Source organism: Lissotriton vulgaris, chromosome 1_1, assembly GCF_964263255.1.
Source record: "Lissotriton vulgaris chromosome 1_1, aLisVul1.2, whole genome shotgun sequence".
Taxonomy (NCBI): Eukaryota; Metazoa; Chordata; class Amphibia; order Caudata; family Salamandridae; genus Lissotriton; species Lissotriton vulgaris.
Genome location: NC_141685.1, coordinates 1,887,898,701 through 1,887,917,922, shown reverse-complemented (window position 1 = coordinate 1,887,917,922; position 19,222 = coordinate 1,887,898,701). Strand labels below are relative to the sequence as shown.

At 43.3% G+C, this 19,222-nt stretch overlaps 1 protein-coding gene across 4 annotated transcripts in view; it reads right to left on the bottom strand.

Annotated features, from left to right (window-relative positions):
- CNTN1 (contactin 1) overlaps nucleotides 1-19,222 on the bottom strand; it is a 1,059,655-nt gene that overhangs the window by 654,755 nt on the left and 385,678 nt on the right. For 2 of the 4 annotated variants that reach the window (XM_086919467.1, XM_086919468.1), the window contains exon 5: nucleotides 203-320. The exons of 1 other annotated variant lie outside the window; for it this stretch is intronic. The gene's annotated coding sequence lies outside the window, so the exon portion shown is untranslated. Of the gene's footprint in view, nucleotides 1-202; nucleotides 589-19,222 lie in introns of those variants that run through there. One more of the 4 variants, XM_086919472.1, reaches the window with a different exon arrangement.

The following is a 19,222-nucleotide window of genomic DNA, read 5'->3' as shown; positions in this document are numbered from 1 at the left end:
GCCCATTTTAGAGGCAGCCCCTTTCCCACTAATGTTTGATTGATAAAATGACGCCACATAATCAGCGCCAGGCACCCCCGGGAGCAGGATGCAGGCACTAGGTACACGTTACTACTTCTGTCGCATCACCATAACTCTGCGTCAGCACATTCTGGTTTCTGCAATCACAGGACGCACCGTGAAAAAAAATACTCCACCCTACCTGAGATGCGGGGCTGTGTCTTGTCCTCCAAACCCGGGAAATTCTTCTACACTTCTTCCACGATATCATTTAATGCAGGCTGCACCAAAACGCCCCACACACTGTAGTCTGCGCCCTCCTGCAGCAGAAAGCAAACGGAAACAAACGACTTCAAGCAGCGACCTCGGAAAAAGCGCACAATTCCTCACTCAACCTTTAACATAAAACAGGTTACAGGAAGGGGGAAGACTAGCTCTGTGGAGGGCAGGTATGCCTGCAGACCAGGGAGGGTTCGTGGCTGCAAAGGCTGGGGTGTACTCTCTTAAACAGGCTGCCCGGCTCCGCGGCTCCCAGGGCGCCTGGAAATATGAAGCATTTCACTGCAGTCACTTTCTGCGAGCTGTGCCTGTTCCAGCAATATCCCAGCCCTCTCGCGCTGCGCCGAGGCTGGGGAGGGAGCCCAGCATGCATAATTCATGCATTAAAATCTTCTGTGCACTTCCTGTAGCCACTGCTAGATCCAGTAATGGGCTATTGATCACTTCGTCGCTAAAAACAACCGGGGCTAGGTAATTGGTTTGTGGCAACAGAGAATATGCTGGCCAGAGGGTTGCAGTCAGAGGCGCCCCTCCCCTGCAGCACTCAGTCAGAACCCCAGAACACCGTGCAAGACATGACATTTACATACTGCAGATGCTTTAATCCGGGCTCTGCCTCCGCCCCTGTCCTTTAGGAAACTACTGCATCATGCTTTCGCCCATCAGATGGGAGCCTGCATCAAGGGATGGTGATCTTCCATATATCCCAAAATGACTCAAGAATGTAGTAAAAGCAGCAATGCTAGATGAATATCTGCATATATTAATATATCGTTCGTGTTGCATACATTTCATGTAGTAAGTGATTTTAGAACAGAAAAATACGTCATCTATTGGCATGCATATATTTGCTAACAAAGTTCTTCAAATGAAGAATTGAAATTGATTGGTTCAGGTGGGTCGGCACTAGGCAGCCACTTAAACAGAGCCATTGCATGCAGCCAGGTATTTGGAGGGCAGATCGACGGCGGGCAATTGAAGGGCAGCCAGGAAGGACTAGTGCACACTTATTTCTCGGCAGCTACACCTGGAAATTGTGCATTTTTCGCTGCTGACAATTTTTTACTACTGTGCAAATACACAAAAAGTCCATCTTCACAAAAAATCAGTCTGTGTGTGTCAGTGCAATAGGTACAGACACATTTCAGAGGGATAATGTATAGGCTAAACAGTTATGTATGCAACACGTGGATCGCAAATTCCAATCCCTGATCGCCAGCCCATCTTCTGCCAGAAAAAGATGATCTATCAGACAAGTAGACAGTCAAAGTTCAATTGAGACAATCAGAAGGTAAGCTTTTTAATTTGTAAATATTTTTAGGTGTAGATTGGCAGAACACCTGCCTCTGACCTGTTGGTATCAATTCTTTAAAGTATACAAAGAGTGGGTTTTCTCTCCACCCAGAGGTGATTTACCCTATTACCATTATTATTGGAAATTTCGTACATCAATCTGTCTCCTATGGAGTGTTTACACTTCAATGTACGAAGGTCTATTTTACATCTCAAAATTATAATGAAGCATCACACATAATAGTATTTACCTCATGCATGCATTTTACACAGGAAATAATCCTTTTTGTTTTGTTTTTACATTGCAGCTGGCTTTTTAATTGTTTTAGTCAGGGCATGTTTTCCCAATCTGTCTTCTCCATTATCTGCGCCCTATATGTCTTTCTTATTGCTTTCCACTTATGTTTATCTCCCATTGTTTATTGTCCCTGTGTGAATCTTACTGTTGCTTTCTACGCTGTCTCTTACCCTTTGTTGTTCCTCTTCTCTTTTCTTGCAACAAAAAAGATTGCCTTTATAAGCAATCTTCTGCAAATACAGGAATTATAAACTTCCATTTTAAGTGTTTGTAAAGTAAATCCAGGCCAGTTATCGTTTCTAATGCTTGTTTCTATTGCACATCATCAGTGGTGTTGAAAGGATGTTATGGGTCCCAGTGCAAGCAAGGAAAATGCTGTCACCACCATCGCTATTTGGGTAGTAGTAAACTACAGACGAATCTGAATTCATTTGCCTTCCTCAGGGCACTGTCCCCAGTGCCAATGTACCTTATGCACCAATAACAGCTTCGCCCCTGGGCTTCATTACCAATCAGTGTGCAAAACATCCTAGTGATTAGGAATGGGCATCTTCTGTCCCTTACAGTGCAAATCCTCCAGCACAAGGCAACCCATAAACCAGCATGATCATTCAACAAGATCTTTGTCTTATTTAATGTGTGGAAAGTGCTTTTCAATGTGTGATAACCACATTTTATTTTCTATTCTCCTCTTGTTGCCCCATCTCCTAGGTTAAAATGTGCTATCAAACTGTATTCCAAAGTGTTAGCTGACAGAGTGATCAATGTGATAAGGGCTTGGTGTACAAAGAGCTGTAGTAGAAATAAAGTTCCAGGTTATTGCTAATATTTTATTTTGTGAGCATGTTTCCAATAAACAAGACATTTATACAGAAATCACACCTAATAGCCACACAATTGGGCAGTAGTGGCTCAATCATTCTTTACAGCTCGATCTTAAGAGCAGAAGTGTTTTAGCAGGGGTAACAGTGCCTTTCCCTCTTCATCAAGTGCAGCTTAAACAGTGCTCATATATGTTATCATAAAGGTACTAACCGCCTAATGTGAGAAATTGCTCTTTATTACAAATGGTTCATCTATGAGATACAATGTAGTATTTTATTTAATCTAAAAATGTTCAGTGAATGCATTTTGTTTTAAGTAAACATGTTCAATCTATTTCTTCCTACAACATGGACATGTAGTGCCTTCCTAGATTGTGTTTGCTGGGCATGATTTCAAATGATATTCCCCTTTAGATAGTCTTTGGAGTTTACATCTGGGCATCACCTAATTTTCCTCGGCCTTGACTGTTTTGAGCAGTCTACTCTGTTGCTTAACACAATCAAAGAACCCAGCTATGATTTCAGGAATGCCCAACCTCTGGAATGGCCCCTTTGCTGGAGCTCCAGCTAAGGCTTTATCAGAGTAGATGATTTCAAAAACCTTATTTAATCATCCATGTAACAAGCTACTCAAGCAAATAAAGCGCGTCTGCGTGAATGCATTTTAAACGGCATGATATCGTTAAAGAAACAATTCAAGGTGTTGGGGTAAATATCCATTACAAGTGAATTGATCAATTTTTCCAATAGTTATGTCAAGCTGACCAGCCTCTAGGTTCGTCTGTGCTTACATCTTCTAAGTGGTTCTAAAAGCCACCGTTCTCCATCCTCTGGAATCATTATAGTTTCTGGTAATTCAATTAACTATTTAACGGTGCATCTCCTGTGTGTCAAACATGTTAATATTGTATGATGCATTCCATCAGGGTGGATTTCCATATGTACCCTAGGGGCTACTGCTTTTTTCCTTTTGTAAATCGCTTTCTCCCATCTCCACCTCACTTCTTACACCGCATCTTACTGTGGTCCTTGATGATTGGTCTCCTGTGGATACTGGACCAATGCCTGGGTTTGAAAATGATATTCACGAGTCGTACTTGTTTTGTATACATTATGCACACATGGCCATGACTAAATATTAGGCTCTGAATCATCATCGATATCCTAACAAGATCCATACAACTAAAATCGATTCATTTTGAAATGAGGCGATAATAAAAAATATTCTAATCGTCTCTTGCGCCTGTTTTAAAATAGGTTTGGTGTTTCTTTTTCTCGGAAGAAATACCTGCTAAAACTATAAAAGTTTTCTAAGCATGCAGATTCCCAGGAGGTAGAAAACTATAGTAACCTCATAAGCCAATTCTGATGTGGCCTGCCCTCAGTTTGCTATTGCTTGTTACCTTGGTATTTCTGTGTAGCTCTTCGTAAGATTCATAACTGCCCAACCAGTGTGGTGCTGGCACAGGGCCAACAGGATGTCTGTCTTCAGGCCTGGGCTTGTGACATCTTCTGGTTGGACCACGGAAGGTGCTCCCAGGAGCAACAGCTCAGTTGATTGTAGACCTGCTATCTATAGTGGGATTTGCGACAGGCATCTACACTTCAATTGGTATTGGTGGCTTGCTTATGCTTCTTAAACAGTGTGTGTGTGTGTTCCCTGTCTGGCTACACTGTTACAATTCCACCTATCTAGATTCAGATAGTCTTTTTCACTGTGCCACTTGCCTGGTTTGTAGTACAGCAATCGTTCTAAAACTTGCAACAAGGTTACTCCTGCTCACTCTGCCCATTTACTTTAGGGTGGTGGTGTAGATACCCTGAACAACTTTGGAATGTCACCTTTCTGACGCTTTCACAACTCATACATAAACCCAAATTTGGGGGAGCTGTCACATATCCCCTTTGGGGCTGAAGTCTACCAAGCCAGCTCATGCATCTACGAGGCCCAGAGGAAACAGTGTCATCTAGCACAGGGGAATTAAGTGATTAAGAGAAGGCTTAACCTACACACCCAAACATGCACAGTGGCCAGGGGCACTAACTTCCAACTCCCCATGCTATGAAATATCATTTTAACCTTACAAATGAATTATTAGGTGAAAGCCCCCATTTATGTAGCTACAGTATGTGGAGACTAATGCATCTTTCTCTACATTGATTAATCTAAAACGTGACCAATGGGTTACAACAAGAACAAACCCAAGCAGAAACACGTTTTGGATCTTTAAAAAATCAGGCTTCAATGTGCTCTACTGCATTTCCATAAGGCATCCAATCATATTAAAAGACCTCTGGATCATGCAGAAGGCATGTAGTAAGATTAATCCAGGATAATGCCAGAAGCTGGTCCCTTCACTACATACCAACTAAAAATCACAGCAAAGCAGCAAACTATTGATTCGTTAACCAATATTTGAGCCAAAATCATAGAGCCCATGTCTTGCAATCATTCTTTGGGCTCAGCGGGGGGGCAACTAAAACAAAACCATCTGCTACCAATAGACCTTTGAAATTGTAACTGTTTCATCAATCCTTAAGTCAGGGGGTAAAGTTTAAGGCCCTCGTGTAGCCTTTCGAAGTGGTGGGAATACCCTTTCAAAGAGTAGTTATTGATATTGTTGGGCCGCTGAATCCCAATACCACAGGTTAATTTTAGTCTTAGTAGATTATGTCACAAGGTACCATGAGGCCATCCCTCCGAGGTCAGTTTTAAACCTGTGGTGACCAGGGCACCTGTGGAGATCTTTAGCCAAGTAGGTTTCCGCAAGAAGGTTGTGTCTGACAGGGGCTTCATCTTCATGCCTGCTTATGTGAAAGCCATGCAGTAAGAGTGTTTAGCAAAGTACAAGTTCTCCACTCCATACCACCCCCACATAAATGGGCTAGCTGAAAGATTAAAAAAGACCCTGAAAGTCATGATTATGGACCTTCCAGAACCCATGAGGCATAAATGGGGCTTCTTGTTTGCTAAACCCCTCTTTTGAATAATGTCACCCCTAAGTTGGCCTATTGTTTGCCTCCAGGGAGGTGCTCAGAAGGGAGTGAGCTTTAGCCCTTTTGACCTTCTCTTTGGCCACTGTGTGAGAGGACCTCTCAGCATTGTCAAAGAGGAGCGAGAACAAGTGTCCAAAAAAAGCCTTCAAGAAGCAGGGAAGTTGCATGTTATCTCTCAGGTCACAGATGAGGCACTTTTGGAAAGAGGCCACTGAGAACCTAAAGGCAAGCTAGGAAGTGATGAAGTAGTGGTATCACTAAAAGGCCACTCTTGTAGAATGCCAACCTGGTCAAAAAGTGTGGGTCAGGGAACCCCAACCCTTCCAAGACCAGTAAACAGGGTTCTGTGAAATCAAACAGAAGAAGAATGAGGACACCTACTTGGTGAACTTCTAAATAGCCAGGAAATCTTTAAGGTTACTGCATGCAATTCGTATTTTGCGAGATCTGAGATGACAGTGCTCATGGTGACAGATGGTGGGAAGGAGAAGGAGAGTGAACCCTTCCCAGACCTACTGCCTTCCAAGGAGCATGCTAGGTCAGTGGAGGGGGTTGTTCACTTAACCACACTGACAACAGATCAGCAGAGGGATTGTCACCAATTACAGTGACAGTTCACCTCTCTTTCCTCATTTACCACAGGGCTCACCAACTCGTGCACTCCAGACTTTAACACCGGAGACAGCATGCCTGTCAAAAACAAAGTTTACAGGCTGTGTGACAAAGTGAGAGCCAGTACCAAGGATGAGGTTTCCAAGGTGATGGAATTGAGGGTGATTGAGCCCTCCTAAAGTCCCTGGTCCAGCCCAGTGGTCACGGTACCAAAGAATATTCCAGAGGCACCGCCCCTGAGCTCAGGTTCTCTATACACTACAGGGTGGGGGTGAAGAAAATGCTTCATTTCGCCTGCAGAATTGGCGGGATTTGGCAACTCTGCATTACTCTTGTTATGAAGAGGTCCGACCAACCTCTGCCAATCACTACATGGCGGAATTATTTCCTGCAAGGCTCCAAAAATGCAAGCATGAGTGAGATTTGGCATCCCCTAGTGCCATTTTCTAATGTGGGTGGTGGCAGGTGGTTGCTGTCAGAGTACTGCTTCTTGAGTAGATTTGCTGCAGCTCAAGTAGGTTTTCTACTCGAGGGGCAGCAAAATCAACTCCAATGGTCCCGCACCACATAGTTTCGATCACACTGATTTTACAGTGCTGCTCACGCTACTAGGGTTAAATTGCAGTGTTAGTAGTGCAGCATGCATATTTCTGCTGTTGGTGGAACTCTGTAGAATCTTGTAGAGTGTTTATTTAATTCCGCAGAATTCCATGGAGTGAAACTCCATGAGTTCCGCCCACCCCTACTATATAGGGTCTCACATCAGTCACCAAGACTGATGCACACCCTATTCCCAGAGCGGAGAAGCTCATGGATAGGATAGGGTCTACCAAATTCCTCAGCACTTTTGTTTAAACATTAGAGTACTGGCAGATTGCTCTAACAAAAGAGGCCAAGGAGAGGTCTGCATTCTCTGCCCCAGAGGGGCATTTCTAGTTCTGAGTTATGTCCTTTGGGTTAAAGAATGCCCCTGCCACCTTCTAGAGGTTAATCAACTGTTTCCTAGCTTGGCCGGAAAACTTCAGTGCAGCCTACATGGATACAATGCTGTCTTCAGCGCCAGCCTCAGTGACCACCAGGATGACCTCAGAGAACTTCTGAAGACCCTTCATTAAGTAGACTTAACTATCAAGGCCAAGAAGGGAAGGGCCATTTTAGGGCAAGGCTTGTTGGTGTACCAGGGCCACCATGCTGGTGAAGGGCTGGTTAAAATGCTCCATCTCAAGATACAGGCCATTCTGAGGGGGAGAGTTTTATCAGCCTTACGGGATATTAGAAGAGTTTGTCAAAGGGTAAGAAACCATTGCTACCAGATTGGGAGAGCTAACTTCTAAGAAGCAGCCCAAAACGTAATCTGGACAGAGACGTGCCAAAAAGCCTTTGACATCCTGAAGCAACCATGTGTACAACAACAGTGGTCAATGCAATTGAATTTTCAAAAGCGTTTCCAGTGCAGACACATACTTCAAAGCATGGAACTAAGGCAATTTTCTTATAGCCTAATGAGGAGGCCTAAATCAGTCTGTAGCCTTTATCATCAGACGGTTACTTCCCCAGGAACAAAGGTGGAGTGGAAGGCATTTGCAGTGGTCTGGGCACTGAAGAAACTGAAACCATAAATGTTTGGGACTCATTTCTGGGTTTAGACAGACCCCAGACCCATCAAATTGTTGACGCAAATGTGGGATGAGGATCCTAAACTGTTTAGGTGGAAATTGCCTTACAAAGTATAGGCTTTAAAGTGGTACATCTCCCTGGACTGACCACACCAGTGCTGGGGTCTTTCCAGGTTTTTACACTTTAGCGATGAGAACTCCCTTCGATGTGTATAGTTGTCTTATCCTCCTGCTGGGTGGAGACCTGTGTCGTAAATTACCAACTTTTGCTTAATACCAACCCATATTTTGCTGGCTGTAGGACTCTGTGCACTTCACTCCTGCTTACTAATGGTAAAGTGCCTGTGCTTCCCTTTGCTACATGATGAAGGTAGCATAACCCTGATTGGCATATTTCCCGTACCTATAAATCTCTGGTGTATGGTACCACTGTGAACCCTGGACTTGAAAATTAAATTTCACATATGGACTGCGGCACCTATTGTGCCATCCACTATAGTGGCATCAGAAACATGACTGCAGGCCTGCCACAAGCACCCTGGCTGTGCAGGTGTAAATTGAATATTTTGTTATCAGTCGAAGGGTAGAAAAGGACCGCTGGCCTCGCATACTCTTTCCTCTTGCACCAATATCCTAATGGTGCACTCGAAGTTCAAAGAATCCTCAAGGAGGTTAATATTATAATTGATAGTTCCACATTTGTGTTTCAGTTGAAAGGATTTCTTTATTTGACAAAGGTATATTCTTCCAATAAATGTATATTCTTCCAATTTGTTGGTTCATTACATCTCTCAAGAAATCAGTACATACACACACAATACTTGTTTTGAGAAATCTGCTCTTTCTCAAGGCCCACAATATTCCAATATTCATGTTCAATATATAATGTACCTTCAAAGCCACTAGGAAATTTAAAGTTCAACTTTCATCAAAAGTAAGCCTTATTGGGGAAGTTCCTAAAAATGATGGCTATGAGAGTACATTCTACACTGAATAAGAATATTGGAATATTTTGGGCCTAGAGAAAGAGGAAATTCCTCGAAACAAGTGTAGGTACCGATTTCTTGAGACATGTAATGAACCAATGAATTGGTAAAATATAATATGATTGGAAGATTATAACTTTATCAAATAGAAAAATCATTTAACTAGAGCACAAATGTGGGACTCTAAATTATGTAACTAACCTCATTGAGGATACTGTGAATTTCACAATGCACCATTATAATATTGGTGCTGGAGGAAAGAGGGTGCCAGGCTACTGGTCCTTTTCTACCCAAATGTAACTTCATTGAATACAGAAATCATTTAAACTAGAACATGAATATTTTACTCTCCTACGCTGATATGTAGAACCCTCGATCCACCCCATTTTACTTTCTGCTTTAATCGCAGTATTCAACTCACCTTTTCTTTCAGTTGATATTTGATTTAAATAGTTGCAAACCTAAAAGCTATCATCCTCTTCAATCACACCGATCGTTTAATCCTCTGGGCCACATTCTTATTACTTTTTTAGCCATAAGTGTAACTCACAAGCAGAAAAAGTTACATATTTGCACCTGAGTTTGAGATTCTATTTCACAATGTTAGGACCTTTAGAATGTTTTTGAGGTCACAAATGACCCTAGGATTTTCTCCATATATGTAAATTGCTCAGCTTTCGTAAGTGATGGGGTTGATAGGTTATTTTATTCATACAATTACCTTAACTTAAAAAATTACCATGAAAAGTTTAACTTTTTACTTAATACAACACACCACTTGTAGGGTCTCACTCTATATCACACCGTGACCTGTTGGACAAAATACAGCAGTGAAGGTTGAAAGAAATTTGAAAGTGAGATGTTTGTTTGGCTATTTACATAGGGCCCACAGATCAAAGGTTTTTTTTCTTCGGTAAGTGAGTTTAATTTCTTGAAATGTTTGTAGACAACAAAGGCCAAGGTGGGACTAACATGCATATAATCACTCCCAGAACTGCTGCGTGCTATAAGAGTTAATATAGATGTATGGAGAAAAGAAAAAAAACTGTCCTGTAACCTGTTCATGTCAAGCCAATGGTGCAATATATATAGTTATCACAGTATTTCAAATACTGAGATCTACAATTATCGCCCATCAATTGGCATTCCACTGTGTTAGTTCTCGGGTACATGAGCTTTCTTCTATTATCCTGATCTCTGAGAATATTTTCCATAGAATTTCACATGTTAAAACAAATCATTTACATATGTTTAGAAATAACGATAATTTATTTAAGAATAATAAATATATTCTGTAAACAGAGTGATACATTTACTTTCCAGCATAACAAGGTCTAATAGGCATCCTGGTTGGCCAACGTATGCGCCCAGGCCAAGCAGGAACCACCACTCTAGTCATGGTAAGCTAGATGCACAATAAGATAACCTATGCTCACCCTCTGGTAGCTTGGAACAGAGCAGTCAGGCTTATCTACATAGGCAGTGTGTGTACTATTTGTGCAATACACACACACAGTAACTCAATGAATACACCACAATAAAACTCCACATAGGCTTAGAAAAATAAAGAATATTTAGCTGATCAAAATAAGATGAAAATAACAAAAATCCAATTTGTGGAAGTCAAGATATACATTTTTAAAGATTAAATGCAAAAAAAGTGCTTAGAAGTCACTAGTGGTCAAAAGGTTAATTGAGAGCGCGAGGGACTGGTGTAAATCAAAGTTCAGTCCAACCACGATGTAGGTCAAGCCTGCTACAGGACCCACGCAGGGCCTGCTGAGAAAGTACCTTTCGATTCAGTTGCACAATGCATCAATCTTTTCCACACAGTCAGGAAGCTGTGTTGTCTGCGTGCTTCATTGAAGTGAATGCAATGCGAGGTCGTTGATCTACGCTGAGTATCTTTGTTGAGCTGTGCAGGCTGTAGAACCATTGTCACCGGGCAGCCTCAGCGTCAGCTTCGAATGGCAATATGGCAGAATTTCTCACGCATTCGATGCAATGCATCGGTTTTTGATGAAAACGGCTGAATAACCCACATCTGAAGCCCAGAGCTTGGAGGGGGCACCTCAGGCAAGTGTAGGACTCACAGAAGCCAGAGTCCAGCAGTGCCAGCAGGATTGCAGGAAGTTGTTTGTGTCACTGACACTTCAGAAAACAGGAAGAAAGCAAGCAAGCCCTTGGAGATCACTTGGAGGAAAGGCAGAGTCCTTCCAGCAGAGTCAGGGAGCAGCAGGCAGCAGGGCAATAAGGAGAGAAGCAGTCAAGATGAGTCCTCTAAGCAGCAAAGCAGTGCTTCCAACAGAGGTTCAGTATAAGATCCAGAAGTGTCTGAATTTAGGAGGTAAGAAGCCAAATACCTATACCCAAAAGTGCCTTTGATGTAGGGAATGACTTCAATAGATCTCTTTGAAGTGCACAAGGATCCTTTTCAACCCAGTTCTGTCTGTCAGGCTACCTGTGTTAGTACATCAGTGCTTTATGTGTGGACAGGACACTACCTATTGAAGTGTAAGTGTCAGCCCCTCCAATTCCTCCCTGCCAAGGAAGACTCATCAGAATGCAGATGAGAGCTCAGAATGCAGATGAGCCCCACCTTCCCGAGTTTCTAAAACAGTAATGTTAAATCCAACTTCACCAGAAAGGAGGATTTATCATTACCATATCAAACATGAAAAAAGTTACATCTCTCTGATCAGGAAATACAGCTTAAAAGTTTATCAAGCACTTCCCAATGCTGATCTATGTGAGGGGAAGGCCTCACAGTAGTTAAAAAAAACAAAATAGGTTTGTACTACCAGGACATGCAAAACATAAAGGCACATGTACTACCTTTTACTTACATAACACCTTGCCCTCAGGGTTACTTAGGACCTACCTTAAGGGTGATTTGTATGTAATAAAAGGGCAGTTTAAGGCTCGGTAAACTGCACTCACAGGCTCTGCAGTGGCAGTCCTAAGACAGGTTTGAAAGGCTACTTCTGTGGGTGGCTTTTAGAAATAGGGTTTCTAGTTGACTAGGGTATGCACCGAGACCAGGCAGAACCAGAGTAAGCTAGAAACACGAATGAGATGACCTATGCTCATTCTCTGGTAGCTTGGCAGAGAGCAGGTAGACGGATGTATGACGTTAATCCGCATACCGTTACAACTACCTACCATTACAACGCGACCATTACAACGCATACCATTACAACGCATAGCGCTTTGGGGTGCTGGATAGTGGTAAGTATAATTTACTATTCTAACTCCAGTCCCCGTGGACCCTAGGGAAGGTGTTGGATAGTAAATTATACTTATTCCCTATCCTATAGCGCCCCCCAGCGCAATGCGTTGTAATGGTATGCGTTATAAAAGTCGCGTTGTAATGGTAGTGCGGAGTAACGAATGCGTTGTAACAGGTGCATACCCAGGTAGACTTATCAAAAGAGGCAATGTGTGAAGTATTCGTACAACACACACACACAGTGAAACACTGAATAGATCACAAAAAGACTCCACACAGAGTTATAAAAATAACTCTATATTAGCAGTGAAAATTTGACCAAAACAATATAAATACGATGGATACTTTTCAAGTTAGGACTTAAACTACATAAAGGTAAACACAGTGCTACCACGCAAGATAAAAAGTTCATGTTATGACTTAAAATGCATGAAGTTGATACAGAGCTACTGTAATTACAGGTGGACAGATACAAGTTAGCTACTCCAAGCAGTAGATCTTTTAAATGGGGTTCTAATAGGACTGTTCTCAACAGACACCCGAGTGAATGCTGCACTGATCTCTGGGACCCAAGAGTGCAGAGGAGCTCTGCCACTCACGAGCGTGCAGCGTGGTTACACAGACCATGTGGATCTGGCTTACAGAGCACAGTAGCTCAATGGAAGAGAGAGCTAAAGTCGGCTTGCCCAGGACAGGGCTGACATAGATGCTGGGTGTCGGAGATGTTGGTGTTGCACACCTCGTGCTGCTTCTGGAGGTGGGACCAGACTGACTAGCCTGAGGAAGCTGGGTCATGGGCATGTCCCTAGTCACCTCTTGAGGGTGGCACAGAGTCGGGCACCAGTGGTGCCAACAGAGGCAATGATCATCACAAAAACAAAGCTGGAAGTTGCAGCTCTATTCCAAGTCTAGAGCGCTGATGCTGGCCAAAGCTAAAGCGCGCCCTTTGCAGTCAGGCGAGCGGATGAATAAAGCAAGCTGGTAATCCAGCATAGTCAGCTTTGCTTGTAGTGTTCAGCCACTGGGTGCACCGCAGCTATAAAGTATTTGATGGCTGTTAGAAATGGGGGTCTCTAGTTGGCAGAGGTAGGTACCTATGTCCAAAAACGGACCCTTACTTTTAGTCAGGGTAAGGGGGTAGACACTCTAGATAATCCCTTGGTAGCTTGGCACAAGCAGACAGGCGTATCCCAAAGGCAATGTGTAAAGTATTTAAACCAACACTTACAGTAATACAGTGATAACACCACAAATGAACACCACACCAGTTTAGAAAAATAAAGCATCTTTATCTAAACTTAACAAGCTTAACAAGACCAAAATGACAAAAATCCAACGTGCAAGTATTAAGAAAAATGGCTTTCAAAAGGTTTTAGCAACTGAGTCCATAGAAAACTATGGATTCATAATTTCTTGCAAAGTACCTGTAGTTGCAACAAAATTCATCAAGCCAAACAGACACAGCGATGGGAAGCGTAGAAAAACAAAGAGATCCGTCTAGTCCTGAGGCTTTTTTTTAATGCAATGCGACAGTTCCGCTGGGCACAGGGGGAGCGGTGCGTCGGGTCTGGTCTGTAGGGGGATCGATGGGTCAGTTCTGAAATAACTCCGATCTGCAGGTTATGTGTCAGGGAAAACTTGCTACACAGGGACGATGCGTGGAAATACGTGATGCATTGGCGAACAATGCTGTGGCGTTGAGCGGCACTGCGTTGACTTTTTTCAGCTGCGATCCCTCAAAACGTCAATTCTCGCAGTGGCAACAGGCGCTGCATTGGTTTTCAGCAGTGGCGCAGTGATGCATGGAGATTCTTCTCGCACCACAGCATTGCGTCAGAAAAACTGTTGCAAGAAGAGCGATGCAACAATTTCCTTGTCGTTGTATTGCTTTCCTTGTCGTTGTATTGCTTTTCCAGCTCCCAACAGCAGAAACAACCTCCAGAGGTTCAAGAATGTCACAGGCACCTCTTGGCCGGTCAGAACTCCCAGCAAGGAAGTTCAGGGGAGCTGGGGGTGAAGTCTTTGTGTTCCTGAGACTTCAAAACAGGAGGCAAGCGCTACACAACCCTTGGAGACCTTCCTCAAGCAGGGGACACAGCACACAGCAAAGTCCTCCTTTCCTTGGCAGAAAACAGCAACTGCAGGCCATCCCCAGACACATAGCAAGAGCAGTACTTCTCCTCAGTTTCTCCAGCTGTTCTCCTTGGAAAAGGTTCCTCTTGATTACAGAAGTAGTCTAAAGTTCGGGGGTTTTAGGTCTAATACTTATACCCCAAAATGCCTTTTTTCCCTTTGTGGAAGGGTCTCTGAGCCCAGTCCAAACCAGTTTTCTCCTCTCTTGTGCAGCTGCCCCGCACAAGGAGGAGACAGCATTGTGTAAGGCAGACAAGCGATATTAAGGTGCCAGGGAAATCTCCTCCCACCACTCTAAATGCAGACTGCACCTATTCAGGTGCTAGTAAGAACTCCTCCCCCTACTCTGAATGCAGCCCAGGTCTATACAGCCCAGCCATGACTCATTCAGGAAAGGCAGGACACACACCAACCCATGGGGGCTGTCTGAGAGAAGGCACCTTCCCAGCCACTGTCACTCCAAAAACAGTAAATACACAAAAACGGCAGAGGCACATAAAATGGTTAAACCACAAAATACCTAATTTCTCAAAGTGGTATTTTCAAACACACAATTTAAAAACCATCTTTAGTAAAAGATGTGTTATTAAATTCTGAGTTCAGAGAGCCTAAACGTTGTTTTTCAATCTTACCCCTATGGGAAGATATGCTTGTAAAATGTTACAAAGCATTTCCCATTCTGTCCTATGGGGCAAGATAGCCTTTCAATAGTGAAAAACAAAATTGGCAGTATTTCACTATCAGGACATGTAACACACATCAGTACATGTCCTACCTTTCACATACACTGCAACCTGCCCATTGGGGTATCTTGGGCCTACCATAGGGGTATCCTATATGTAAGAAAAGGGAAGGTTAGAGCCTGGCAAGTGGGTGTACTTGCCAAGTCGACATGGCGGTTAGCAAACTGTGCACAGGCACTCAAGTGGCAGATCTGAGACATCTTTTCAGGGCTACTCATGTGGGTGGCATAACCAGTGCTGCAGGCCCTCTAGTAGCCAGGGACTGACCAGTAAATCAAATATGCCATTCAGGGAGAACCAATCTTAATAACAATTTACACAGAAAGCATATGCACTTTAGCACTGATCAGCAGTGGTAAAGTGCCGAAGTTCTAAAACTAACAACAACAGGTCAGGAAAAAAGAGGCGGAAGAAGCAAAACGTTTGGGGATGACCCTGCATAAAGAGCCAAGTCCAACTTAGAGACTTCAGGAACAGGGGGCAAGCCAACAAACCCTTGGAGAACACTTGAGTAAAGCACAGCAGTAGGCAGCAGGCCAGCAGCACAAGTCAGGTAGCAAAGGGGAAGTCAGTCCTGCAGCACAGCACACAGCAAGCAGCAGACCAACACAGGAAAGCAGTTTGCAAAGCGGCAGTCCCTCCTGGCAGCACAGCAGTTCCTGGCAATGTGAAGATGTAGAGCCAGCAATGTATAGTTACAGGTCCAAAAGTGTCTGATTAGCAGTGTTCAGAGTTCCAGTACTTACAGCCTAATATGCCTTTGAAGTTGTGGTGCCTTCAAATGAAAGTCTTTGAAGTGCACAGGTCCCCTTTCAGCCCAGTCCTGTCTGCCAGGTTAACTTTGGGGGTTGATCAGTGCTCTGTGTGAGGGCACGACACTGCCTATTACCTTTTGCTTACATGACAACCTGCCCTCAGGGTTACTTAGGGTATACCTAAGGGGTGACCTATATGCAATAAAAGGGGAGTTTAAGGCTTGGCAAGTAGTTTTAAACGCCTTGTTCAAGTGGCAGTAAACTTTACACACAGGTCCTGCAATGTAAGGCATAAGACAGGATGGAAAGGATAGTTAGGAGGGTGTTGCACTATCAGTGCTGCAGGCCCACTAGTAGCATTTGTAATACAAGCCCTGGGTATAGGGTATACCACTTTACAAGGGACCTACCAGTAAACAAATATGGCAATCAGATATACACTAGGGTTATCATGTTTACGGAGAAGCACATACACTTTAGCATTTGTTAGCAGTGGTAAAGTGCCCAGAGTCCTAGAGTAAAAAAAAAGAATCTGAAAAAGAGGAGGAGGAATGCAAAATATCTGGGGGTAACCCTGCAAAAGTGCCATTTTCAAAAGTGGCACAATCAGTGCTATAACCCACTACTAGCATTTGAAATACAGGCCCTGGGTATATGATATACCACTTTACAAGAGGTTTACCAGTACAGCAAATATGCAAATAGGTATACACTAATGTCATCATGTTCAAGAGAGAAGCCCATGCACTTTAGCACTGGATAGCAGTGGTAAAGTGCTCAGAGTCCCAATGCCAACAATAGAACCAGCAAAAATGAGAGTCAAAAGCAAAAAAATTGGGGGGAAGAACACCCTAAGGATTACAGGTCTAACCCGAACACTGTGTCACGTGATTACGAGAATGCTGTACATCAAATTGGTTATTACAGAGTAACCTTCAACCATTCTCAAGAGCAAAGTGATCAAAATAGACAATGTTTCTGATATAATGTCTATTCCATAGCCTCTAAGTGTAGAGTGTGATTAGGATGATCCAGTTTCTAAAATAAAATAGCGTGTTACTTGAAAAGCCATAAGAACAGCCATAACTCTAGCAAAGGCTATGTATCTATTATCAATGATTGCCAGTTGCTCGTAGTTACTCTAAAGAAGCAGCAGTACAAAGTGCAGTGATCCATCATTAAAAGGAATTGATTCATCTTTACAGGAAATATTGTTCCTGCAAACATTGTTTACCCTGAAGTGCAATCTGGCTCTGGTTCAAGAAGAGCATTCCCTGCCCTTTCCATTGGGCAATAGCAGGAAAGTCTAAGAATTACACCTAATAGGAGCTCTGACCAATATTGTTCATTATTCCTGTGCTTTATTTACAGCCAAAGAAAATAACATTTTATGGGAAGGAAAATGTAGTTATTGCAGTTCAGATAGGTCTACCTAGACAGCAAGTGGTTAATGCTGTAGATTAATGTAATACACCCGTGATATAAGAGAAAGGTGCAAATCTGCTACCTAATACGTCTTGACCCTTTCAGCCCCCAGAGAAAATAAAACCATAGCACAGTAGATACCAACATTATTCAGACAGAGACATTAATGTACAGCATTGTCAACATGAATAACAACACATATATTTTCAATTTTTACAAAGGTACACGTTGTTTTTGTTTTCAGTGTGTGTCTTCATCTCCAAGGTAAAAGGATACAAACATGTGATGGAATGAATTCTTGAATTAATCTCAGCCACTGGTAATTACTCAGGGCTACATCCCAATCCATCATTGGTTTGCACACCATGCAACCTCAGTTTGTACCCAGCTATGTGCAAATCAGTCTTGACCCTGCTCCAATTTGAACAGTCAAGCCCAATCAGGCAAGTCAGATCTTCGATTAACCAGAACACAAGCAACCTTGGATTGGTTCATCCAAGTTCGAGCTTATCAGCCAGGTATAGGTTGGTTCCAGTGAGACAATGTGCACAGGACCGATGTCTGGGCATACCCGTCCCACTAAGGACGACAAACTAAAGTATACAAAAAAGTGATGAAATTCTTAAATTAATCTCAACTACTGGAACTTACTCAGGGAAACATCCCAGTCCCTCGTTACTTTGCACACATTATGCCAGTGCAGTTTGGAACCAGTTACATGTAAATCAGTCTTAACCCTGCTCCAATTGGCACAGTCCAACCCAACGTGCCAAGCCAGATCCTCCCTGAACTGGAACACAAGCAGACCAGGACTAGGGTATGCCCAGACGTGGGTCCCGTGCTCACTACGCCACTGGAGTCAAGCTATCCGGGCTGAAGACGGCTGATAGCCAGAAACCGGTCCTAGGATGCTTGATTCTGGTCTAGGGAAGACATGCCTTGGCAGTTCGGGCTGGACTGTTCCCATGAGGCACAGGGTCAAGGCTCATTTGCATAGTGCCATGTCTGAACTGGGGTGGCTTGGTGAGCAAAATAACGATGGATTAAACCCAGATCTGTGACTGGGGTTGAATGTTTTGCCATTGTGCAACATTCCGTCCATCATCTTGTTGGTTTTACTGTGTGAATGGGAGCAATGTCTGGGCATACCCGCCCCACTTGGGTGACAAACTAAAGTTTACAAAAAGTGATGGATGGAAGGCTTGAATTAATCTCAATCACTGGCAAATACTTGGGCCATATCCAAGTCCATTGTTATTCCTCACACCATGCCACCTCACTTTAGACTCAGCTATATGCAAATCAGTCTTGATCCTGTTCCAATGGGAACAGCACAAACTGCCAAGTCAGGCCGTCACTGAATTTCGGTTTTGCCTCTCTTTTCTGTTTGTCTCTGTTTTCTGTTTTGCCTCTGCTCCTCCTCTTCTTATTTCCTGCCCCCTTTTCCCACAAGCTCCCCACCGCTGCTGCCCCCCGTGGCCCCTCCCCAGCGAGCTGCTTCCAGCTCACTGCTGCTCACCCTCCCCGACCCCTACTTATCGAAGGCAGCGCGCACCGGGTGAGCCCCTGACATGCCAAAAAAAAGCCTGTCTGAGCCCGTCAGTGACCCGACAGCGATCAATTTATAAACATGACAGAATTTTAAAAGATAAAACATCGAAACACGTCAATAAAGTTATTGACTGTCCTGAGTGAGATTCTCCTTTGGATTATTATCAAAAGAAAAAGACAATATCCTGTCTGGGAGTCCATCCTAAGATCACATTTCGAAAGTTCAAAGGGATGGCATACAACGTATATTATTTCCATAATCTCTTATCAAATATTGTTTTATACTTGATGAAGCTACAATACCATGCTTGCTTCTGGAATTTTAAATGAAGTAGTAAGTTGAGCAAGTGATAGTGAAGAAAAGTCTCAAAGAGGAGCCTGATAAACATAAAGTTAGGAAGAGTGATGTAGGTCAAACTGATCCAGTCAGCATACGGATCCTTCCAAGTGGCTCTGTACTCCTCGCTGCCCCGTTCATTAG